Source organism: Triturus cristatus, chromosome 5_1 (assembly GCF_964204655.1).
Source record: "Triturus cristatus chromosome 5_1, aTriCri1.1, whole genome shotgun sequence".
Classification (NCBI taxonomy): Eukaryota; Metazoa; Chordata; class Amphibia; order Caudata; family Salamandridae; genus Triturus; species Triturus cristatus.
Window position 1 is genome coordinate 693,682,366 of NC_140587.1, and position 26,447 is coordinate 693,708,812.

General features: G+C 41.2%; 1 long non-coding RNA gene across 1 annotated transcript in view; it reads left to right on the forward strand.

The window, feature by feature from the left end:
• The window catches only part of LOC146831374 (uncharacterized), a 223,374-nt gene that overhangs the window by 84,901 nt on the left and 112,026 nt on the right, over positions 1 to 26,447 (forward strand). Inside the window, exons 2-3 of the long non-coding RNA XR_014961275.1 lie at positions 12,436 to 12,517; positions 12,614 to 12,702. This is a non-coding gene — a long non-coding RNA (uncharacterized LOC146831374). The remainder of the gene's footprint in view (positions 1 to 12,435; positions 12,518 to 12,613; positions 12,703 to 26,447) is intronic.

Sequence of the window (26,447 nt, forward strand, 5' to 3'; positions counted from 1 at the left end):
TAACTGAAGTGGATATGACGCCCCATGAGCAAAAGTTATTTTTTGTCTCAATGGCTGTACTCCGATTATGTTTAGCAACTGTTTGGCTAGATCCATCCCCTCCATCGGAACATGAATGGTTTAGCAAATTTCTAAATATAGGGAAGTGGGAGCTGTTGGTTTTTAGAAGGAGAGGCCCAAGAGCCCGCAGAAATGGGGAATTGATTTGGGCTCCTTTGATTAATTGGTTGGATTGTGTAAACCATTGATTCTTGAAATGTAGTATGATAGCAATGTATATTAATTATGTTTGTATCATGTATATTATCTAATTAGTTATGAATTTAACGGGATGTTTTCTTTCTTCTTTCTTTCTTTTATCTCTAGCTCTCAGCCCTCAAGGGTAGCTGGGTGGGTTCAGGGTGGGGGGTGGTCAATTCTGCTAAAATCAGAGTCATGATGCAGATAATGTATTTGATGAAAATTATGGTTGAGTGTATGAAGGATATCTGTGTCATGTTACTCGTCAATAAAAAAAATTAAAAAAAAAAAAAAAAAAAGGAGACATGGGCACTCCAAGAATTGCTCATTTTTCCATTTATTGTGCATTTTCCAGCATTAGAGAAACAACTCGTTTCGGTTGATCTCGCAGCCTTTTTCATGCTGGTCGCCATTATCAAACATATAAACATTTAAAACAGTTTCCGTTCATAACAAGTGATCCCTGCATCGTTACCTGGTAAGTCTGGTTCACAACAAATCATTTTAGGGCAGCCATCTTGTAGTGGTGGACAGTAAATATTCTTATTTGAACATTTTTGTAATTTGTAAAACACAAACAATTCATTACCAAAATCCAAAAGGAATATAATCATAACAAATACTCAATCACATCAAAAAGGTTTTGGGGATAAATAAAAAATAATCAATGATCATAAAGCATATATTTCAAAAACAGTCTACAGCAGCCATTTTAAAAGAGTAGGTATATATGTATTCATTCAACAGATCATTCTGTGTCCAGAAAAGGTAATTTATACCTGATGAAAATATATTGTACTTCACTCAAATCATCCTAAAACAAATAATCTCTAGCTCTGAAAACAGTAATAATAAAAGAATAGGGAAAAATATTCACATACGTCAGTGCCTAATACTATTATAATTGGACACTTCTCATATTATAGCACTCTATATTTAGCATGTGAATGTTGTTTTGACATGTACTATTTCCCCAGTAAAAGGATTTGATGTAAATATAAATAATAGAAAATGTATAGGTATTGTGATTATACCTTCAATTATAATGATTGTTCACAACTAAAAACAATGTGTATGTTTAATAATGTAGTTTCTCAAGGAAAATATAAACTGAAGCTATTTTAAATATTTCTGTGTTTGATAATGGCGAACAACGTGAACAGGGCTGCGAGGTCAGCCAAAACATGTTGCTTCTCTAATGCTAAAGTTTGCACAATAACTGGATGAATGAGCAATTCTTGGAATGCCAGTGTCTGCTTTTAAGCTCGGAGTGGATAACATTTTAGTTTGTAACGTGGAATGGCACACCCCCACATCTGGAGTGCCCGATGCTGCATGGTTGCATCTCTGCAAGTTGCCGGTTTTCAACCGGTTATCTATGTATATCATAGTTTGTAGATGACATATATGTACATGAGTGTGGCAATTGATTGTATTGTATTGTAATTGCATTTATATTGCGCTTACTACCCCTGATGAGGCGTCCAAGTGCTTTTTTCAGCAAGTAGCACGCTACTCCGGGTCCCATAAAGGATTAGTGTTGAATTAGTGTAGTGAAATATGAAAGTAATTAAAGTGCTGGATAGGTTAGTCAGTTATTTGGATTCGGAAGGATGGAAAAGGAAAAAAGGTTTGTATTTATGTATCGCTTATTACCCCTGATGGGGTGTTGAAGCGCCTTTTTTTTTTTTCGGCAGTAGCACGCTACTCCGGAAACCCATAAAGGATTAGTGGTGAATTAGTATGGTGAAATATGAAAGTAATTTGAGTGGTGGATATTAGTTAGTTATTTGGAGTGAGAAGGATAGTGGAGGGATAGAAGGGGGAGAATGGTTTGCATTCATCTAGCGCTTGTTACCCCTGAAGGGGTGTTGAAGCACTTTTCTGGTGAGTAGCATGCTACTCTGGAACCCATAAAGGATTAGTGTTGAAAATTAGTATAGTGAAATATGAAGTAATTTGAGTGGTGGATATCTTATTCAGTTATTTGGATAGAGAAGGGTAGCGGCAGGATAGAAGAGGGAAAGAGGTTTCTCTTTTTATAGTGCTTGCTACCATTGATTGGGTTTGAATCGCTTTGTTTGGTGAGTAGCACACTACTCTGGAACCCATAAGGATTAGTGTTGAATTAGTATAGTGAAATATGAAAGTAATTTGAGTGGTGGTTGGGTTATTCAGTCGGATAGAGAAAGGTAGTGAAGGGATAAAAGAGGGAAAAAGTTTTGCATTAATATAATGCTTGCTTACCTCTGATGTGGTGTTGAAGCACTTGTCTGGGCGAATAGCACACTACTCTGGGACCCATAAAGGATTAGTGGTGAATTAGTATAGTGGAATATGAAATTTGAGAAGTGAACATGTAAGTCTATTATTTTTATTGAAAAGGATAGTGGAGGGATAGGAGAGTGAAGGATTTAGAGGTCATAACAGTAGGAGGAGGCTTTTGGTTGAGTAAAAAGGGGTTGTGGAGGGGAAGAGTCAGAGAAAAGAGTTTTGAAAGGTTTTTTGGCGGATCGGTATAGTAAAAGAGGTGTCAGATGATGCAAGGAGGGGTAGAGTAAGGGAGAGTCTAGAAAGGGTTATTTTGGGGATCATAGTAGTCGTATGGGGTTTGGGATAAATGAGACAGTGGGTGTAGAGGATATCTTGATAGATGTTTAGGGTGAGAAATAGGGTAGTACATTGGAAAGAGTAGTAGAAAGAAGTTTGAGATGAGTCAGAAAGTTGGGTTAGAAGATATATTGAGAGAAGTATAGGGTGAGAAATAGGGTAGTGCATTGGATATGCTGAATTAGAAGAAAGTGATAAATATATAGATCCATAAGTACATTGAAAGTATATAGATGCATAAAGGAGGTAGGTATTTGTAGATTAAAGAGGTACAGGATGAGAAATAGGGTAGTGCATTGGATATGCTTTTCAGGACAAAAGTAACAAACACACAGATCCAAGTACATGGAAGGTACATAGATGCACAATTGAAGAAGTACATGTAGACCAAAGATGCACCAGATAAACTCTGGTTTTCAAGTGTTATTATACTTTAACTATTTTTTTAACATAATTATTCTGCATGTTTATACAAACATGGTACATATCTATAGAAAAATAAATTATTATATACAGGGGGATATGCTTTAAATTTCTGTTTGTGTATGGTGCTTATGTGGGGAAGAGCCAATTCTTGAGCAGTTTTCTGAAGATAAGGTGGATGTCCGTGGATCTTATGTTGGGGGGGTAAAGAGTTCCATAGTCTGGCTGCTTGAACAGAGAAGGATGTGCCACCCATGGTTTTTTTCTTGTATCTATGGATTTTGAGGCGAGGTGCCATTTTAGAGCGGAGGTTCCTTTGTTGAATGTGTTTGGTGATTTGATTCCTGATGAAGAGCGTTCCCATTCCATGTATTGCTTTGTGGGTGATACAAAGCAGCTTGAACATGGATCTTCTGGCAACCGGTAACCAATGCAGGGCTTTCAAGGCAGGTGAGATGTGGTCTCACGGTTTGAAATGCAAGAGTAGTCTGGCAGCAGAGTTCTGAATCTGTTGTAGTCTTTTCATGGTCGGTAATGGTGAGCCGTGGTAGAGGCTATTGGCGTAATCGAGTTTGGACAGAACAAGGAAGATGGTAGCTTGGACCTTGTGTGGAAATCCCAAATGAGGGAAAATATGTTGCAGTATTTTTATAGTGACAAAGCTTGATCTTGCTAGTTTGTCGACTTGGGCATTCATTAATAGCTCGGAGTCCATAGTCATTCTGAGGTTTCTTTCTTCCTTCGATACTTTAGGTGGTGATCCCAGTTCATCAGGCCAGGCGGTAAGCGGGTCATAATGTTTCCAATCACCACACGTGAGTATTTTCATTTTGGAAGCACTCAATTTGAGGGGGCTTCAAGTCATCCGCTGATCCACGGCTCTGAGACAACTGAAAATTGGGGAGTTTCCAATGTCTTTGGGGCATTCCAGTTGAAGGAGCATGAGTGTGTCATCTGCATAGTTATAGCACGTGAGGTGAAATTGATTGATCTGTACCTGCAGGGCTTTAAGTGGGAAGAAAAAACTGGAGGGTCTCTCAAAGCGGCGTGGCCAATGTAATTGAGGGCGTGGCTTAAAAAGAAGTTAGCTTAAAATCTGTGTTTAGCATAATGTGCCGCCCGACTGGTATTTTGCTGTTTATGTCATTGCATCTAGATACATGATACAACAAGTAACATCATACCTACAACAAGTCAGGACTATTGGCTTTGTCAATGGTTGTTAGTTGCATAAGATAAATAAGCAGCAACTATAGCTTGTTTATAATATTGAAAAAGCTTCCACCTCAAGCCCTGGTGGCACCACGACAATGTTGCTGCTTCTCAATTTAAAAAAATAGAACGGAAATCCAGAGAGAAAATGACTCTTTAAAGGATTTCCCTTCCCCTACAACGCTCACCTGGTATGACGTCATGCCGTAACTTCTCCACCAATGAGAAGTGAGCAGTGTGAGCAGCGCACATCATGTGCCTGCTATTACTGCAGTCTGGAAAAAAAACGGACTGTCTATCCCGGGGCACAAAACAGAGCCCAATAGAGACCCGTTTCGATGCCTCCTTTAAAAAACTGCCAGTGCTTAGACCCGTTGAGACCCGGCCCACTTAAAGCCCTGAGTACCGGTAATGACTTCATGTAGATGTTGAAAAGCATGAGCGAGATGATAGAGCCTTGAGGGACCCCTGCTTTTGTGGAGTATGGTTTGGATGAGAAAGGTGGTGTATGGATGACATTAGTTCTGTATCGAAGGTAGGACGCGATCGAGTCTAAAGCAACCCCCTCTATGCCGACTTCATAGAGTCTTTGTTTCAGGGTGTCATTGTCAACCGTGTCAAAGGCAGCCGAGAGTTCCAAGTGCAGCAACCCCGTTGCGGTCTACTGTGTTGTTCAGGTCATCCCAGACGGCAAGGAGGGCAGATTCTGTGCCTCTTCCTGGAAGGAAACCTATTTGGAAGTCTTAAGGTATGTCATTCACTTCAATGAATTGTGACATCTGGGAGAACGCTGCTCTTTCTATCAGCTTGCCCAGGAAATGTCCATTTGTGGGTCCAAGTTTGTTTTCTTCAATAAAAGGGTATATGTATGACTTTTTGAGTTCTTCTGGAAATATTCCGGTAGTTAAGGAATCATTGATGATTCTTCTTACTGGAGTGGCAGCAGAGGTTGTTAAAAGAATCGTCTTGAAAGTTTGTGGTGGACACGGGTCAGAATGGCTGCCGGCAGGCCTGGTTGCTTTGACCAGGACCATAAATTCATCATGTGAGATGTGTTGGAAGGAATGGAGAGGCTGGGTTAGAGTACTCTTGGATTGTTGTTTTGTCAAAGGGTTAGTGCTGGTGCTTTGTCTCTGTTTTAAGTATGAGTCTATCGTGTCTGCTTTGTCAGCGAACTGTGCATTTCGGAAACTCTAATACCATCAACTTCAAGTTGATGGTAACCATGTGCACAAAAATGCATTTTTCAAAGTGCCATGTGGACATATGCACTTTTTTTTTTAGGGGGCCTTAGGTCCCCGGGCACCCTTGCCTTTGCACTACCTAATGTGTGATAACCAATTAGGTAATCACAATTTAGGCAATGCAAGACCATTCTCACCTATAGGCCTTGAGGTCCATAGGAAAGAATGGAGTCGCAATTGCAAATAGCAATTCCCTAACTGCGTTTGTGATTCTTAAGGAATCACAATTAGAGAATGGCTATTTGAACTCTTTTTTGTTGCATTGCATTTTGCGATTACCAAATAGCGATTTAAAAAAAATCGCTATTTGGTAATCACAGAATGAGAATTTTATGCAAGTGCCCCATAGAGTCTAATGTTGTGGAGTGAAATACAGTGGCGTGGAGTGGCGGAGCGCATAGTGAAGTAAAGTGTTATACAGTAGAGTGGTCTGGTGTGTCGTATAGTGGAGTATGATAGAGTGGAGTGGCATGTGGTACAGCGGAGGGGCGTGTTGTACAGTACAGTTGAGGATCGTACAGTGGAGTGTCATCAACTGTAGTGTTGCGGAGTCGAGCGCAATGTCTTTGAGTGTTATAGGGTTGAGAAGAAAGTCGGAGAATGGCATAGAGTGGAGTAGAGTGTTGTACAGTGCAGTGTAGGGGCATACAGTGTGGTACAGTGTCATACATTGGCATAGAGTGGAGTAGAGTGCTGTAGAGTTCAGTTTTATAGAGTATAGTAGCATGTTGTTGAGTGGAGCAGGGTACATTGGCGAGTCATACAATGGCATACAGTGGGCTAAACTGTTGTACAGAGTGGTTGAATGGAGTGGCGTAGTATATATTGGACTAAAGTGCATATAGTGGCGTGGGGTCTTGTATAGTACAGTGCTGTGGAGTGTAGTACACTGTAGTGGCATAGCATACAGTGGTGTAAAGTGTTATAGAGTGAGTGACTTCTTGTACAGGGGAGTGGTATGCCATGTTGTAGAGTGTGCGAAACTGTTGTAGAGTGAAGTATAGTGTAGTAGGACAGAGTGGAGTACAGTGTTGTCCAGTGGAGTGAGGTAGAATAGACTAGAGTGTGGGATAATATGCTACAGTGGAGTGGCATATAGTGTTGTTGAGTATAGCGCCATAGAATGCCATTGAGTGGAGCAGCGTACAGTGGCATAGAGCAGATAGTGTAAAATGAAGTGGTGCAGAGTGGCGTCCAATGGACTAGCATACAGTGGAGTGCCGTACAGTGGGGTGGTGTACACTGGAGTTGCTTAAAGTTGAGTAGTGTACAGTCAAGTTGCGTATATTGGTGTGGTGTCATTGACTGTACTGGCGATCAGTGGAGTGGAGTAGAGTAGAATAGTGTACAGAGGAGTGGGGTGCAGTGGAGTAGCGTACACTGGAGTGCCATAAAGTGGAAAAGCGTATAGTGGAGTGGCGTAGACTGGATTGGCATACAGTAGAATAGCATACATTTGAGTAGCGTATAGTGCACTGCCTTAGAGTGGAATAGCATACAGTGAAGTAGTGTACAGTGAATAATGGCTGTTTCCAACAAGAGAAACTAAAGTAAGTTGGATTCAGGTTTGGGGAGGTTGTTTTTACACTAATATACACTAATATATTAAAAACAACTCGTAATTGCTGCCTTTTTGAATTTTTGCAGGGTTTAACACTTTTCGGTATTATGGTTCAATAAAATGATGAGATTATAATAGGGGCAATACCTCTTTGGAATTTGTACATCGGGCTTTGGAAAATGACAAGACTTCACAACAACCTGAGACATTAAATATACTCAGTAAGTCTGTGGGTGTGGACTATCACCATACAGACAATTGTTGAACTGTATTTTAAAATGACCCTAATGACTCCATTTTGTGTTGCCATGCTCTCGGCAACCTGATGAAGAATTGCTTTCTACGTCCCTGTTGAAACTTGCCCAACCCTCCCTGCTCCTTGTGGTCGAGCCGATTCAGAGAAGCTGCCTGTGTGCCTCACCCCCCAGTTGTGCCAGAGACTCAGCCACATCCTGTCCATTGTTGGTAACCCAACCTGTCACGACCAGCTGCCCTGTGACCACACCAACTGATAGAGGAAGCACGAGGCTGTGCCTTGTGACCACACCAACTGATAGAGGAAGCACGAGGCTGTGCCCCATGACCACACCAGTTGGGCAAGGAAGCACGGGGCTGTGGACATTGTGCAATCAGAGAACAGATGTCCCCTGACCATGATTGCACCACAAGACTGACGAAGAACTTGTCAGAATGAGGAACTTATCAAAATGTGGAACTGTGTATTGTACAAATGGGCGTGGCTAGCTCTATAAATATGTGTAAGCTTTGGAGTAAAACAGCAGTCTCCGTAGAATTGTCTTTGTACCATTCTGGGACCTCTGTCCTTAGCTCGAGCTAATAAATAACTTACTTCCCTCCACGGCTGGTTGTCCTGGTCTCTTTGGTAATGTATGATTTGAGCGAGAAGAACCCGTAGATTTTACGGTGTCCCCTGCTCCACTGGCTTTGACTCTCCTAGTGGGGGGGGGGGTCTCCAAAAAGCCGGTTCTACAATCTGGCGCCCAACGTGGGGCGTCTTCGGTGGTCGTCATCAAGCCTGGTGGTCATGAGGGGTCCGTGATCGAATTCCAAGGGAGGCGCGCCACTACATTGCCTGAAAATTGTCTTTGTGGGCCCGAGGTCTCCGATTGCGTGATTCCGCCCTCCAGTGGGCTACCTGACTGCGGCCCCGACTGATGCCCCAGTTCCGGTTCCTAGTCTTTGGAGATAGAGACCTTTGTGACACTTGCCGTGTGACAGAAGATTAACGGTCAGGTAAGAGTGGGAGTGGCCTAGTTCTTTGGTGAATTATATTTTGGTTTTGGTATTTGATTCGACTTTTGCAAAAGCCGAAGCCAAGGGGTAAGCACAGTTATAGGCTGTAAATATTCGATTGTACCCTTTGACATTTGGATCCAGGATACACATCTAGAGATGCCTGGACTTAGTAAATTCCGGAAATGGTGTTGTTGTTATTGTACACAGGACTCCGCATTGGAGGAATCTTGTCCGATTCCTCCTTTGGGGACCCCTAATCATGAAGTCTATGCTAAACATGGTGTTGGCCCGATTATGTTTTCTTCACTTTGGCACAAGTATACAAAGGGTAATACTGAATTGCAATGGCCAATATATGGTAGTTTTGAGCCTCCTGTATTAGATAATTTAGAGGAGAAATTGTTTCAGAGAAAAGTCAGGTCTGCAATGCTTGATTCCTTACGGGTTTGGCGCAAGGAGTCCAAACAGAAAGAAATCAAACTCAAAAAGAACGAAGCTAAAATATTGCGTATGAGTTTGATTCATAAAACCCAGAATCATGATAATCAGAGAATAGAAGAGGGTATAGTAATACATGATAGATTAAATAGAATGCAGATAGATGGATGTTACGTTACAAAAAAGGTTCCGTAAAAGGCCCGGGACAAGGAGGATGACTCTCTCATGGCCCCAATGTTGAACACCCCTCCCCCTAATACTCCCGCCATGTATCCGGCCCTTGATTCCACCTAATTGACCCCCGCTACCGCTCCAGTTGTTGCCCCTGCCCATGCCTCGGTGCATCCGATACCGCAGCCACTCGTTCCCAACACCCCGACTGTTCAGGCCACCGCACCAATGCAAGTCCACCCTTCCTTTCCCCTTGTTGCACCTTCCACTAGTCCCGTACCTGTCTAACCTAATGTGCCTTTAACTCCCGTTGCAACCAACCCATTTCTTGTTGACAGTCATCCGACGCCTTCCCCCAGTGCAGGGCTATTAGCGAATGCATGGTCAGTGGTCCGTGATTATATCCCTTATGTAACTCCGCATAGACCACCCACTCCCAGACGACGCACCTTGCGCAGACTGATAGGTAGTACACAGGAACAACTCGCTATGAGTCAACAAGCTCATGTATGGATGGAAAATAACACTATGTACACCACTCAGGATATATAGATGACAATGGATCAGTGGACACGCATTCAACTGATTGACATTTTTTGTGAAATGTGTGACATACTGATTAACCCTGGGCTGACAACTACGCTTCGCCCACGTAGTGTACGTAGCGCTGCCTGCTTCGCAGTTTTCGAGGCAAGAAATGCGCATGCGCGGGCGTCCACGCATGCGTATTTGTCAGAAAAGTTGGAAACCAGGAAGAGGGAGCCCCGGAGACGCCGCGCTTCAGGTAAGTGGTGTTTAATTTTCTTTATTATAAATTAATATTATCTTTTATAAAGGTGGGCGGGAGGGAGGCAGGTGGCGCGTAGTGGGGCTACGCGAAGCGCGTAGTGTGCGTAGATTTGGGCACACTACGTGCTGCTTCACGTAGCCCCACTACGCCCACTACGCCCACTACGCCCACCCTTAATACTGAACCAAATGTGGGAGGATTTTGTAGAATCAGGTCCACCCCCAGGTCTGTCTGACCTTCGCCATTAGGTTGAAAAAGGGGACATTCAGGGCCCAGCACTATTATGCGATCTAATCACGTTAGTAGCCTACAGAGACTCCTTATCTGGTGTTTCGTTAAATAAAGGTTTCCCAATGAGGGAGGTACAGCCTGTTGGGAGAGACCGCGTTGCTGGCGCAGATGGCAACCCTGAAATACCGGCAGGTTTTACGCAGATGTGGGTCCATGTCCCTTGGAAAAGGTCTGACGTCCTCCAACTTAAAAATCAATTGCCTGACCAGCGTAAAAATCCAGCAGGTTATTATAAGGAATTGACTCAGACACTCCTGAAGAAGGGACTGGGTTTTTGTCCCACTAGGATTGCCATGGACAAGAGAAGGGACCCGTGCCTATTCCTGTTGACCAGAAGGGACCGTATGTTCATGTTACACTGGGCTCTTCGGAAAAAATTCTTGGTCGACACTGGTGCAACCAAAAGTTCTATTGCTAGGTCCAAAGTCCCTGGAGCCGCCTTGTCTGGCGCAAATAACATTTCTGTAGGGTTTTCTGGCACCCCAGTATCTAGCCCCATTTCAAAACCACTGGAACTTACGATAGGACCCTTCACAGTTGATTCCCCTTTGGTTTTGACTTCCACATGTGGCGAAAATGTGTTGGGTTTAGATCTATTAAAAAGATTACATGCAACAATATACTGTTCTCCTGATGGGGTTTACATCACTATGGGTCCCCCCACCACACACCCAGTATATTTAGCCTCCTCAGATCCAATTCCCCAGGAACTTCAGAATGTCCCTCCTGATCTTTGGGCCCAAGGTGATACTGATGTTGGCCTTTTGTCCATACTCCCTTTTCTGTTACCCTGAAGGAAAATGCTCGCCCTCCCTGACTTCCCCAATACAAAATACCCAAAGAAGGGGAAAGGGCATTACTCCAGATAATTTCTGAACTTGTTGACAAAGGTGTAGTTGAAGAGACAAGAGGAAATGTGTGCAATAGCCCAATTTTGCCTGTCCTAAAACGCACCGATCCTTCCAAGCCCCCTGTTTATCGTTTTGTCATTGATTTGCACGAGATAAACAAAATAGTTGTTCCCCAGTTTCCTGTGGTCCCAGATATCACCACCCTACTGACTATGGTTCCCCCGTCTGCATGTTTTTTCTCTGTCATTGACTTAAAAAACGCCTTCTTTAGTATACCCGTTGATGAACAGAGTAAGGACCTTTTTGGATTCTCATTGGCAGGACGGAGTTTCCGGTTCTGCAGAGCTCCACAAGGATATACAGAGAACCAGCTTGTGGTGAACACGACAAACTGTTGGGTATGTGGGTTGCTGCCCCATACTGCAAGCACTGGGATGTCCTTGATTCCTGCTCCTTTTGTCTTTCTTGCAGACACCCAGACATCTTTTGTATATATCTCATCTTTTAACATTATGCAGTTGGTCCTGAAGAAGGTGGTCTCCCACTGAAACGCGCGTTGACCGCGACATTGCTTCCAACACAGTGATATTGAAGACTGACATCTTCCATCTTGTCAATCTGAGAAACTTGACCAATCCAAGGGTCCTATATTTCCCCTTTTTCCAATTTTCTTTTAGGAAAAAAATCCCTTTTTTTCTTTATCCCTTTTTGTATGAATGCAAGTATGAATGGTTAGCAAATGGTTTTTTACGTCTCGGATGTCTAGGATGTTCTTCTTATATTAACCATGTAACATGTCTGCACCAAAATTATAAGTGTAAAAACAAAAAAAATTTTTTGTCTGTTCTAAGTCATGTGTAAATTATGAAACACATATAAAGGAAAAAAAAGAAATAAAAATTATTCTATCTACTAAAACTCTAATGGACTGACAGTGGTTCTATGAAAATGATGTTATAACATGAAATGAAAATTGGCATGTTAATTTGGCAATGCAGAATCTGAATAGATCAGCTAATTAAATATATAGGCCAGTTTAGAGGTTTCTATTTCATTTTTTGATGTGCCTTCTCCCTCCTCTAGGGCCTTAATTTACGTAGGGAGCCCCTTTTCTTACATTAACTTAGCTCGAGCTAATAAATAACTTACTTCCCTCCACGGCTGGTTGTCCTGGTCTCTTTGGTAATGTATGATTTGAGCAAGAAGAACCCATAGATTTTAAGGTGTCCCCTGCACCACTGGCTTTGGCTCTCCTAGTGGGGGGGGGTCTCCAAAAAGCCGGTTCTACACAATAATGGGATGGTAATCTTGAGCTGAATTGTATCTTCTGTTTCTTTCATCCACCAGGGTTTTATGACAAACATTTTCGGAATCACTTGTTAGGTGGATTTCCTGATTTCTAATTCGTGGGATAGGCGGACTTTAAGAAGTGAGTATACTTCAAAAACAATACTAAACTTTGACACTGGGAGACAACTAGGACTGCCTATTAAAACCTCTTGTATCCTATGTATTTGCTTCTCAGAGCATTGGTCGTATCGTGGCTGCATCTGGCATCTAATTTTAAGAAATAGAATCAATCAATCCCAGAAAATATTTTTTCTTTTTTAAAAGGTTAGTGATTCAGAACTTTAATCACTAGGGACTTTGAGCACAATGTTTGTCTTACAAGGTTCACTTGGGATCTGTTGTACATTACTTGGTAGTGGGTCTTTGTTTCTTCTTTTCTCTGATTTCTCTCTCCAGACAACATTAGCACAATTTTGGTTCATCTATTACTCCTTGGAAATCTCACTTTATTTTGATTTTGCAGTACTTTCTTCTTGTTCTTATCTTGCACATCTTAAGTGTAAAGACTTTCTAGTAAGCTTCATGATGAAAATGATCCCCTACAAATGGGGTAATTTCATATTTTAACATGTACAAAACATGAGATCATGTCATTGTCTTTGCCACCTTGAGGAAGTCACTGGATGTGACGAAACACCTGCGCGCTGTTGTGCTTTTGGATCAAGACTATAGATCCTCAAACATCTTTTACAATTAGCCTTTCAATTGTTATGTCTCTTGAAGAATAAGGGGTCTTTATGGTCTTTGTTTGAAAATTACGATGTTCTAATTTTTTGCTTAAACTTAATGTTTTGCTTAAATTAAAAAACACATTTTTTTGTACGAATCCATCTTTGCTTGTTATCAGTGATATATTGAGAAAACAGAATGTGGTTTTGCTTATGAGGGTTGGACATAAGGGAAAAGGGATATCATTTTGAGTGCCGGGGTACTTGTACTGTTTACAGTTGAGTGGCGTACACTGTAGTGGCATACATTGGAGTAACACACAGTAGAGTAATGTAGAATGAAACAGCATAGAGTGGAGTGACGTAGACTGGAGCTGCATACACTGGAGCAGCATAGAGTAGATTGGTGTAAAGTGGAGTCATGTACAATGGAGTGTCATAGACTGGAGTGACATATAGTGCAATAGCATAAAGTGGAGTGGCACAAGGGAGTGGCATAAAGTGGAGTGGCATACAGTGAAGTGACGTACAGTGGAATGTGATTGAGTGGAGTGGCGTACAGTGCAGTAGCATACATTGGAATATCATACAGTGTCATTTTGTAGAGTGTAGTGGCATTGAGTGGAGTAGCGTACAGAAGAACAGCATGCAATAGAGTGTTATACAGTGGAGTGGCGAAGAGTGGAGTTGCGTTGAGTGGATTAGTGTAGAGTGAAGTGGCGAGAGTGGACTTGCGTACAGTGGAATAGTGTTGCATGGAGTAGTGGAGAGTGGACTAGTCTCCAGTGCAGTAGCGTAGACTGTAATGTCATAGACTGAGTAGCATAGAATGGAGTGGCACTGAGTGGAGTGGGATAGACTGGAGAGGGACATAGAGTGGAGTGGCATGCAATGGAGTGGCATACAGTGGAGTGGCTTACAAAGGAATAGCGTATGGTAGAGTGGCATACAGTGGACTACCATAGAGTGGAATAGCATAGAGAGGGATAGCATAGAGTGGAGTGTTGTACAGTGCAGTTGCGTACAGTGGAATAGTGTAGAATAGACTGGCATACAGTGTAGTGGTGTACAGTATAGTGGTGTAAACTGTGTCGTACAGTGCAGAGGTATGCAGTAGAATATGATACAGGGGAGTGGTGTACAGTGCAGTGGCATAGAGTGGAGTGTGTTAGAATGGACCGGCATACAGTGGAATAGCATAGAGTGGAGTTGCGTAAAGTTGAGTGACATAGACATAGTGGCATGCAGTGGAATAACATAGAGTACAGTGGCATACAGTGGAGTGGCGTACAGCAGAATAGAATGCAGTGGAGTAGAGTGAAGTGATGTAGAAGAGAGTGGCGTAGAGTGGAGGCACCAAGCCAAATATGGCTAACATGGATGTGCAATGTCTGCACCATGCAAATTATAAACATCCAAATATGGGCAGAACAGAAAGGCTGGCTCGGCACTGTGTAAGCAACTTGCACAACCAGATAAGGAAACTTATGATGACGTCAGGACAAGGAAAGTGACCTCTAAGACTGATTCAGAATAGCTGCAGGAAGCTTGTCCAGGCAAGGTCAGATAGGAAGCCCTTTGGAGCTCTGGGCCTCATGTTAGTGTAAGTGCATACATATGAAATTAAATGGATATACATATATATTTTTCAATAATCCACTCTTTTGGATAGACCTATCAAACATTAGTGTAAAATCAAAATATATATATGTAAATATGAAGGAAACATTAGTTACATATCTTTTGATGGCATTACACATAAAATGCACATAATGTCACATTGATACATCCTGATGAGATCATTACTATATCAGCAGGCTGTTGTGATACCGGCAGCATACTCCTAATTAAGTGTCCAACAAATATTGTTTGCTCTATGCAATGCATCAGGCTACATTGTCACTGAGTCTATCAGTTCCAGGGCACTTTTTGCAAGTGTCAGTAATTTAAAGGCACGCAGTGAGCGGTCATCTGCTTCTCCTCCTGGTCCGCAGTCGTCTTGTTCAGGGACGGTTTCACGGACCTGCCTGCATTGTCCTCTTCAGTCTTTTTTTTTGCAGGTGCAGACCATCACCTTTCTTCTTCATTCAACAGCTTCAGTTTATGACACATTCCTCTGACACTTTATGTAGGGCCCTCATGGATTGTAGAAATGGTCTGGTCTGTACTCTTCTTGACTGTTGTGTTGCGCAGCTCCTCTGGTGCCAGATGTTCATCAATTTCTGGCACCGTCCTCTCAGGGGTTAATGTGCTGCCCTGCATCTTGTCTCCTCAATCCATTCATGGCGTTGGTTCACCGTCTGTTTTCCAGTCCACCTAGAACTAAAAGAAGCAGCTTTTATTTTTCTCACCATGACCATGTCACCATAATCGCTTTAGAAGTCTTTGCCACATTGCAGGCAGTACTAAAGTCAGAGCATCAGGCCATTTCAGGCCTGTTCCATCAGTTACCTTTACTAATAATCAGTTTTTTTTATTTCTTATTTTGGAACTCATTTACTCCTCCTGGCCTCAAGTTGGAGGGTGGTACGGGGTATGCATTTTATACTTTATTCCCAAAATCAACCTCTTTAGCATAAATGTAGTCACTAAGTGATCTCCTTTTGTCGCTATTTATGCCCTGGTGGGTCCCTAGCCTTGGAGAGATGGCTTTCCTGAAGTACTGCGCCTCAGTTGCTGCATTATTCATCCCTGTTGGATACACCTCCATTGATTTTGAAAACATATCCACCCACACCAGCAAATATTTAAATCCATTTACTGGGAAGCAACATGCATCTGCACATTCATCCTTGGGACACAGGCATCACATCCTGGTAGGCCCATACTCTCTTCATTATCCGGCTCACATCCATCATCAATCCACCCTCTATGTTCATGTGGTGTTGCAGGCCATTGTGCTTCCTTTACATTAGCTTGCAACAATTGTCTCTGAATGAGCTGTATTTTTTGGGAATGCTTTGTTCATTAGTCCCATCTGCACTGGCTGTAACATGCTTTCATTTAATGCCGTGTCAGCGATGGCATCATCTTTGGCTAACTAAGTATTAGCTCCTGTGTAGGCTTCACATTTTATTACCTCTATCCTGGTGTATAATAGTATTGCTTTTAACAAGATCTTTACTAAAGGACCATTTTTAATAAGGCACCCTGCTTCCGTTATGAATCCGTAATACTTCCACAGCGGGTCACAAATAAGAACTGCAAAGCATAATGTGAGTCAGTGTAAATGTTAACAATTTTACCCTTGACTAGTATTCATGCTTTTGTTACAGCATACAGCTCAACTTATTGGGTAGATGTTCCAAGTGGCAGAGCTGCACTTTCAACGTTGTTGTCTGCTATTGCTATAGCATACCCTGCTCTGTAATTAGTGTCTATCAGTCTGCTGAAGAAACCATCAGTGTACCACTCATAGTCTGTCTTTACTAATAGTGTCTAATCTTGGCGTGGTGCCGTTTTGTACAATCTCAACACCAACTTACTTAGGGGTCTCATTTGTCTCTAAGAGAATGGATCTCATCAGAATAACCTATTGCGGGTAATACTTTTGCCAAATTAACAGGTGGGCATCTTATTATGACATTACAATTAGACAACATGGTGCCATTATAACCTGTGTGCCTGCCAGCAGAAAACGTTGTGTCGATCCAGACAACAACAACATCCGTACCAAAGGCATCTGCACCAAATGTGGCACCTAGACAATACAAGTATAGTCCAACACAATGAGAGCCGTCCACTCCACCATCACAGCTGCTGACCCCTAATCACTGCAGAAAGCAAAGTCACATAGTTGTGTCCCACGGGCCTTTCTTTTCCAGTTGTGTCAGCACACCATGTGCAACACCACTTCATTTGCAATGTTATTTTGCTCTGAAACAGAGATGGAAAGGCAGTTTGTAGTCAGGCAGTCCCCATGGTGGTGCAGTACACAATGTCTCTTTCAATTTCTTGAAACAGTTTGCAAGTTCATTAGTCATAGCATCTGCTTTCATGGACCCATTGGTGGCAGCAGTTCATTATCCCCAGGAAGGACATCATTCCTTTCTTGGTGGGCAGGAGCTGAATGCCCTGAACAATTTTATTCTGTCAGGTTGCATGCGGCGTGGACCTTGGAATATCACAAAACCAAGGTAAGTCACCTCTTTTTTTGGCAGCACTGGCATTTTGACAATGAGACTTCTCTTCTGGAGTTTGTTTAGCAGAGCTACAGTGTCTTTTTCACAGGCTTTCACAGGCCTCACGTTATGGAAATGTCACAAGGAGGTCATCAGCCTACTGCAAGACGATGCTACCACCTTCCAGGCATTGGTGGTCCAAGTCTCTCTTTACTGTCTGAGCATTGATATTTGGACTCACAGTGAACAAAGTGTACTTGGTATCCCAGCACGACGGCAAAGAGGCTTTCACTCTGTAGATGGACTTTCATGCTAAAACCCACTGAGGAGAGAAAAATACTCTGCCTCTACTGGTATAAATAATAATATAGTACTGGTGTCAGGCACAACAGACTCTAAGGGAACCACAAGTTCATAAAGTAATCACTTTATGGGGACAGCATGTTTTCACCACCCTCTCTTTTTTCATTTTATTTATTTTAAATATGACTTTATGGTGAGGGCGTTTTTCCAAACCTCTCGGTTCCCTAGTTCTATAACCTTATTGTCAGTTATGTGTAAATCCATCCCTTGCCTTTTCATATGTAACAAACTGCAGTCTAATAGCATCATTCATCATCTCTCAACACATCCACACGTGCTCTACAGGGGGTGCGTACAACAGAGAATCCTTACTGAAGCTGCAAGCAGTAAGTGCCCTGTTCTAACCTATCCTTAGGTATTTGTGAGAAAATTCCATTTATTAATTATATACTGCTGCAAAAAATGATATTTATTTATATAAAAATTGTGAAATGAATCCCTTTATCTCCCACCTTAGTGGAAACATTTCCTACCTTAGTGGAAACATGACATTCTCCTTGGGTGTGTCTGATACCTTCATCCTGAAACACTGTGCACCAATAACACTGATACCCTGCTCTTATGTACTCTCTGGTATCTACAATGTGCCCCTTGATAATGTTATTCTCTAAGATAAACACCACCCTGCATATCTCCTACAAAGGTATTATTTCTCAAGAAAATAGTGATATCCCCATCTGCTTCTAAAAAAAATATTAAATACTTATTTTAGCTAATGTTACCTAAAACAGATCTGTGGTGTCCAATCTAGTTCCAGGAAGGCTTAAACAAGACCATAATTTCGTTGAAACAACTATGTAAATTCTTCCATTTCTTAAATGCAGTTAAATTACTAATGACGATATCCTGAATATTATCAACATGAACTGAGAATTAATTTGTCCCGAATTTTCCTAGGCACATGATAGGCTCAGACATCATCAGAGCTAAGTTTATTTTAACATTCTCATAAATGAGCAATTTTTTAAATGCGATGATCTTATTTGTAAATTACCTGTAGTGTTTTATCCTACAATGTTAGAATCAGGAAATGTAATTAATACAAAGGAATTAAGTTGTTAAACTACTGTTCAACATTACAAGCAGGTATTATATAGCTATGTTTTTCCTATTTAGAACAAGTGGCACTGGAGTGTGCATTTGCTTAACACGTGTTATTTACTGTAGACCAGAATAGAAGCAAATCTGCTGAAAAGGAATATGTTCCCCGCTCAATCAAATACAGCCCTGTTTATCTTTTTAAAATTTGTATTATTAGTACAAGGGCTATAGCTTAAAGTACAACTTGTATTTACACAATTATATATGTACATGCACACATCAAAAAACGCTGTGATGCTTTCATAGTGTAATGTAGAAATCACACACTGTCACAGTGGCTAACCTCAGATAAAAAAAAAATGCTCCAAAAACTCCCTGCATGAACATTCATCTTTCAGTAGTGGTGGTCAGTTCTAAATACAGAATTTGGCCTCTGACCATTAAGACCATTGTCCCTTTTCTGAGCAAGTTACTCAATGTGGCCATCACATTTGAAAGTATCTCTCGAGAAGCATGACTGAAGGGCTGACTCCGGTGGTGATATTTTAAAGCGAGGATGTACTTTTACTCTTTATTATTTGTTTTATTCTTGTGTACTGCGCTTTTCTAGTACCTAAAAAACTGGTTAAAAATTTCAATTTTCAGAATGCCATAATGTGCCCACAACTATTGTGCATTAAGGCGTGCAATGTAATTCACATGTCTCCATAGCTACCCTTTGCGTGACTTTTAATAGCCTTTGTATTTGACACTGCAGCCATTAGGCAATACTACATTTTAAGTTTGTCACTAAGAGACAGTAATGTTGGTGTTGGTAGATAAACTAATATTCACCCTTTTAATTTGGTGCAACAACATATTTGACCGTTTGGAGATAGAAATCTTAATGAGCACTTTGAAATCTGAATGCGCATTTTTATTTACAGTAGCATTATTAGACATTTTAAAGGTCATTAAAATGCAAAATCTTTTTTAGTGCAATGACTTTTAATTATTTTTACATGTAGTCATTATTGAAAAATAATCACTAACCCTTTTGGTTGTGTCTACGTATGAAAAACAAGCCTCATTCCTTTCATTTTGTCTCTAACAGCATTTATTTATAACACTTACAAAAGTTCTTTTGAAGCTAAGCACAGAAGCTTAAATGAAACTTAGAAAGTTTGTTTCTCCCTTTAGAAATAAGTATTTCACCCTTTAGAAAGGAGTACTTATTTACCATCAGATCCACAAATACGCTTCTTAGGAAAGAAATGCCTGACTTTCATCCTTTTTCTTTTATCCAAAATAATCAACTTATTTCAAACTTTCAAGACTATTTGTCTTTAAGGCACATGCTTATATGTGCTATTTGATACTAATTTAAAACCTAGTTGCCACTGTCTTTACTTGTAGCTTGTTTTGTGACCGGCAGGTGTGACCTTCTAAACTTTTCAGGAGAGAAAGCAGCAGCTGGTGCTCTGTTCATTCTATTAAAACCCAGGCATTCCATGCCAGTCAAAATCTATTGTTTTTATTTTAGCATTTTACCCATACTGCAGCCACCAATTACTCACACAATGTGGATGCTTTTAATATTTAATATCATGTATCTAAGGAGGGTCAAAACTACGCCACATCAATGATAAATTTCGCTCAGCTTTCTAATTGTCCTAGTTGTGTAAAACACACAAATTTGCTTTTCTCTGTGAGGCCTACTTTTTCCTCTTGTGTGCCTTTTTCTTTTTAGGTAAAGTTAGTTTTAACATTAAATAGCTCTAGCTATACCCAAAGGTCTCAGAGCGCTTTATTTGTTGTGAGATAACATCTGTAAGAGGGACATAAAACATGAACCTTCCTTAATACATCAATTATGTACATAGACAAACACAAAATATCTTCTATGAAACACAGGACAATGTATCCAAAGTCCATTCTCTTTTAATATGGAATGCTAGGCAATTCTACCTCAAGTTTTAATTCTAATCTTTTATCTTTGTTACTGCTTCACTTTCCATAGTAGCGCGCAGCAACTTAGCATATTTTATATAATTCATGCTTTTAAATTTAAAGTGTTATTCTTACCATTTATCTGCAGGGCTATCTGGTGATGATTTGTTTTGCACCTTTTATCCTCCTGCCAGTTTTTAAACAATTTTCTAGTGGGCTTACCATGATTTTCTTCTGAGATGCCCTCTCATGAAATGTGTTTTGTTTACTCACAATGTGCACTTACCCTGAAAGATAAATACAAGAGGTCTCCTACAACGGAAAGGTTGTTAGATAGTGGATAAAATGTGTTAAAAAGTGGAAAATCAACAGTTATGGACCAGCCAGAGACATCACATAAAACCCATTTGCTTTCTAATGCACTAATGTGCTCCATTTTGTTTTATATAAATCAAAGAAACATTTCAAGGAAACATAGAGGTCCAGTACTGAAGATCAATACCCTAGTCAAATGCAGTCATTCATCCATGACATAACTACGCATATTTCAAAATCATTTCCCTGTGTTCGGGTGCAACCCGCAAATCAGAAGCTCCACTCACTATATTCTGGGAGGGTATCTTTTTGTGGGTAAAATCAATACCCCATTCTAGCATAGGGTCTCCTGCAATGGATTTTTATAAAACCCCCGAAGGGTCTAGCCATTTGTCAATATTTATTGACATAAAGTAACTTAGTTACTTATCAGTCACCTGTTTCACTACTTCTTATATGTGTAGGTACACATAAATTATTCTCTAACCCAGACTCTCCTGCAGTGTATGCCACATATCAATTAGTGTACTGATACAGAGAATATTTAAAAAAACATACTCTACAGTCCCCGGTATATTTTAAATGCCAGTCAATGCCCCTTTTATTAATACTGTGTGTTAAATATAAATTTGAAAGACTGAAAGATCACTTGAAGCAAGGCAAGTTAGTTATTTAGCTTACAGCTCACTTACCGGCTGGTGACATCACAATCCTCCAATATCCCACTTCTGACACCATTCTGATGGGGAAATACTGGCACCCTCCCAGGAGCAAATGAATGAAACTCACCAGACATAACAGGTTTGCTCAGAAACAGAGTGACATTTATTTATTGGTACCAAAAGCATGCATCAATGTGAATTGGCAAGGAAGAAGTCAGATCTACCACCTTAGGGGCTCTCAGACTGCTTCTTCCCAGAGTGGCTGGTTTCTGGGTGCTATATAGATCAGTAAAATGCCATGTCAGCGGAACTAGAATAAGGCACCAAGCCAAATATGGCTAACATAGATGTGCAATGTCTGCACCATGCAAATCATAAACAGCCAGATATGGGCAGACCAGAAAGGCTGGCTCAGCACTGTGTAAGCAACTTGCACAACCAGATAAGGAAACTTATGATGACGTCAGGACAAGGAAAGTGACTTCTAAGGCTGATTCAGAATAGCTGTTGGAAGCTTGTCCAGGCAAGGTCAGTTAGGAAGCCCTTTGGAGCTCTGGGCCTCATGTTAGTGTGAGTACATACATATGAATTTGAATGGATATACATATATATTTTGCAATAGTATTTGTGTAGTGACGTAGAGTGGAGTGGCATACACTGGGGTAGAGTACAATGGAGTGGTGTAGAGTCAAATAATGTAAAGTTTACAAGCGTGCAGTGTAGTGATGTAGAGTTAAGTGACACATAGTGGAGTAGCGAAGAGTAGATTGGCATAGAGGGGAGTATCTTACAGTGGAATAGCATAGAGTCTAGTAGCATAGACTGCAGTGACGCAGAGTGGAGTGGCATAGAATGGATTCGTGTGCCGTGTAATAGCATACAGAGAATTGTTGTAGAGTGGTGTGGCATATTGTGGAGTGGCACACAGTAGAGTGGTATACACTGGACTAGAGTGCAGTGGCGCTGGTAAAGAATACGGGTGGTGGGGCAGGGGAACAAAATATAAAAAAGAAACCACTTACCTCTTCACAGCCCTCGGCCGCAGTCTCTCCTCCGTTGTTGCTTCAACCCAGAAGGAGGAAGCACACAGGCTCCCCTAAGCCAATGACAATGCTGCAATTCAGCGTTATGATTGGTCTGAGTGCTATGGATCGGCGCTCAGAAGGGGACTGGGAGCCTGGGCATGTGCTCCACCCAGGCTGTGTTTTACAGCCTGGTAGAGAACATGCTAAGTGCGCATGACTGTTTGGCCGGCCCAAGCCGACCGGCCAAACAGTCATGCGCACTTATTGTGCACTAGCTGCTCCTTCTCCCTGTGACATCAGCCCCGCCCCACCCTAACACTTCTCTGCTGTAGCAAAGGAGCTGCCATTGCTACCATAGAGTGCAGTGGTGTACAGTGAAGATGCGTACAGTAGTGTGGCAGAAGGTACAATAGCGTAGACTCTAGTGTTGTAGAGTGGAGTTGGGTAGAATGGAATAGCATAGAGTGGACGGGCGTACCGTGGAGTGACATAGACTGGACTGTGATAAGATGGAGCAGTGTAGAATGTAATTGCATACAGTTGAGGGGTGTAGAGTAGAGTGGAGTAGAGTAGACTAGACTAGAGTGTAGTTACATACAGTGGATCAGAATATAGTGGAGAGCCATACAGTGGAGTGGCATAGAGTGTAATAGTGTAGAGTGGAGTGGCGTAGAGTGGAGTGGAATAGAATAAAGTGGCGTAGAGTGGAGTGTGGTAATTAAAACAGACATAGTGTGAACTTGTGTGAGCGGATGTAAATGTAACATGTCTGAAATATACATTATGAGGTGTAAATGGTAATTTTTGGTAGTATGTTTGAATAGAGTAAGTAGTATTAAAGTTAAAACTTTGAAAATATGTAGTTATACATTGTGCTGGGGTATACCGCAGTAAGTTCATAGTACATGCGGATGAGAGGTCAGTATGTGGTTGGCTAATGGATGTGTTTTCCCATGGTAAAAGGCAGCCATGTAGGTCTTAGCATAGTTTGGCTGTGGCCTGCATTTCGCTGCATTCTGGGTTATGTTGTTAGATATTGTATTGTAATTGCTTTTAACGCTTACTACCCCTGACGAGGCGTCAAAACGCTTTTCCGGTGAGTAGCACGCTACTCCGGAACCCCTAAAGGATTAGTGGTGAATTAGTATAGTGAAATATGAAAGTAATTTGAGTGGTGGATTTGTTAGTCAGTCATATGGATTGAGTAGGATAGTGGAGGGATAGAAGAGGGAAAAAGGTTTGCATTTATATAGAGCTGGCTACCCCTGATGGGGTTTTGAAGTGCTTTTTCAGCGAGTAACATGCGACTCTGGAACCCGTAAGGGATTAGTGGTGAATTAGTTTAGTGAAATATGAAAGTAATTTGAGTGGTGGATGTGTTAGTCAGTCATATGGATTGAGTAGGATAGTGAAGGGATGGAAGAGGGAAAAAGGTTTGCATTTATATAGAGCTGGCTACCCCTGATGGGGTTTTGAAGCGCTTTTTCAGCGAGTAACATGCGACTCTGGAACCCATAAAGGATTAGTGGTGAATTAGTATAGTGAAATATGAAAGTAATTTGAGTGGTGGATATGTTAATCAGTTATTTGGATTGAGAAGGATAGTGGGGGGAAAGAAGAGGGAAAAAGGTTTGTATTTATATAGAGCTTGCTACCCCTGATGGGGTGTTGAAGTGCTTTTGTGGGAAGTAACACGCTACTCCGGAACCCATAAAGGATTAGTGGTGAATTAGTATAGTGAAATATGAAAGTAATTTGCGTATATCGGTAAGTAGTATTTTTTATTGTTGTTCTTTCCTTAGTATTACGTATTAAAGTGGTAATAGGTAGAGAAATATATTTATAGATTTAGGGAAAACGACGCATTTAAAAAAATATTTTTTGAATATCATGGTCATTTGTAAGTATTACTGCCGTACTGTGTAGACCTTTTTGTGCATATTCAAATATGTTCAAAATTGAAAATTCAATATAGTACACGTTGGGCCCGATTCACAGAACTAACTTAAGACAAAATTCTAAACTTACTACCATTTTGGTATTCACAGAATGCACTTACTACTTTTGGTATTCACAGAATGCGCTTACTACTTTTGCTATTCACAGAATGGATTTACGACTACTAACTTTACGTCCGCACTCGGGCCGGAAATTCCGGCCTGGAGGCGGAGCTTCCGGCCCGGAGGTGGAGCTTCCGGCCTGGAGGCGGAGCTTCCGGCCCAGAGGTGGAGATTTTGGCCATGGCTAAATCTCCGCCACTTGCCAGAATCCCCACCTCCGGGCCGGAAGCTCTGCCTCCGGCCCAGAAGCCCCGCCTCCGGGCCGGATGCTCCGCCTCCGGTCCGGAATTTCCGGCCCGAGTGCGGACGTAGAGTTAGTAGTCGTAAATCCATTCTGTGAATACTAAAAGTACTAAGTGCATTCTGTGAATACCAAAAGTAGTAAGTGCATTCTGTGAATACCAAAAGTAGTAAGTTTAGGATTCTGTCTTAAGTTAATTCTGTGAATCGGGCCCTATATTTGTAAATTATAGTGCATTACAGTTTATTTTTAATGTTTGTACATTTTTTTAAGTACTTATTTTTAAAGGTTATATTTAGAACCACTGTCCTCCTGAGGTAGTACCGCTGTACTCTGCATGTTTTAAAAAAAATATAGGAACTTATAAATATGTTCCCTACATATTACCACTTCAAGAAAGTGGCAAAACGTAGGGACTAAAATATCAAGCCAAATAATTACGTATATCTGAAGGCATAACACAGAACACAGCCAAAGTGTTCCTAAAAACAGCATGACTGCCTTAAACTTTTGTAAAGGCAGTCACTAGCCAATCACATAATGCTTGTTATCACTGTGTACCATGGTACTTCTGTGAAATACCACAACTCCAGATAGCATTAATTCAAAATAGCTCATAACTTCAAAAAATACCTACCCTCCTTACCCGTAGCACCCAAAAGGATCATCTGCGCACCATAACGAGTAATCCTGACAAGTTTCTTTCAAATCGGTGGGGCCCGGTAATATCCAAATCAACAAACTCCAGGCTCCAGGAGCAAAATCATACACACTCCCAGCAGGTAATTGCTTCAAGGTTTATTGAGCAGCACACTCAAAGCACTTCAACCACAAAGTGTCTTGATCAAAATGAATAGCACTCACTAGATTTTCACTTTTTGCTATTCACTCGTTGGTGTTGAAACGCAGTGAGCGTGCTACCCAATAATTATGGATGACTGGTGGACGTGTGTGTAGGTTTTTAAATCAGTGAGTGGGTGTGTACGTTCTGCTATGGGTGTGTCAATGCTTTTGAGAATCGTAGTGTGGCAGTTGGAGTGGGTGTATAAAAGGTTATATTGGGGTGTGAGTGGGTGCGTTAGTGAGTCTGTGGATGATGTTATCAGTGATGTCATTGGAGATGTCATCAGTGATGTCATTGACAATGTAATGAGTGAAAGTTACAGTTAGCTCAGCTAACTAGAACTGCTGAATTTCTCTGGAGTAAAACCTAAGCCTAACTATAACGTCTCTGCAACCTTTGTTTTTTTCAGTGAATTGCTAAGGTTTTTTAAAATTCCATTTCCTAATTATAATGTCCCTGTAACCTTTGGTTTTTTTTTAGTGAAAAAAAAGAAATATATACATATATATATGTATATTATCTACTGGCAGTAGTAGATAGTTATAGTTAGGACCTATTTTCCATGGGAAACTCATTTTTTGTTTTCCCGATAACTTTGGCACCGGTTGACGAATCTTCGCGAAATTTTCAAAACTTATGGCTTGTTACAGTCAGCCTATAGTGAAAGTTTTGGGGTGATTCGCCAAGCGGGGGCCGAGATAAAAGGGGGGTCCCAAAATGTGTTTTCTCCATGTTATTTC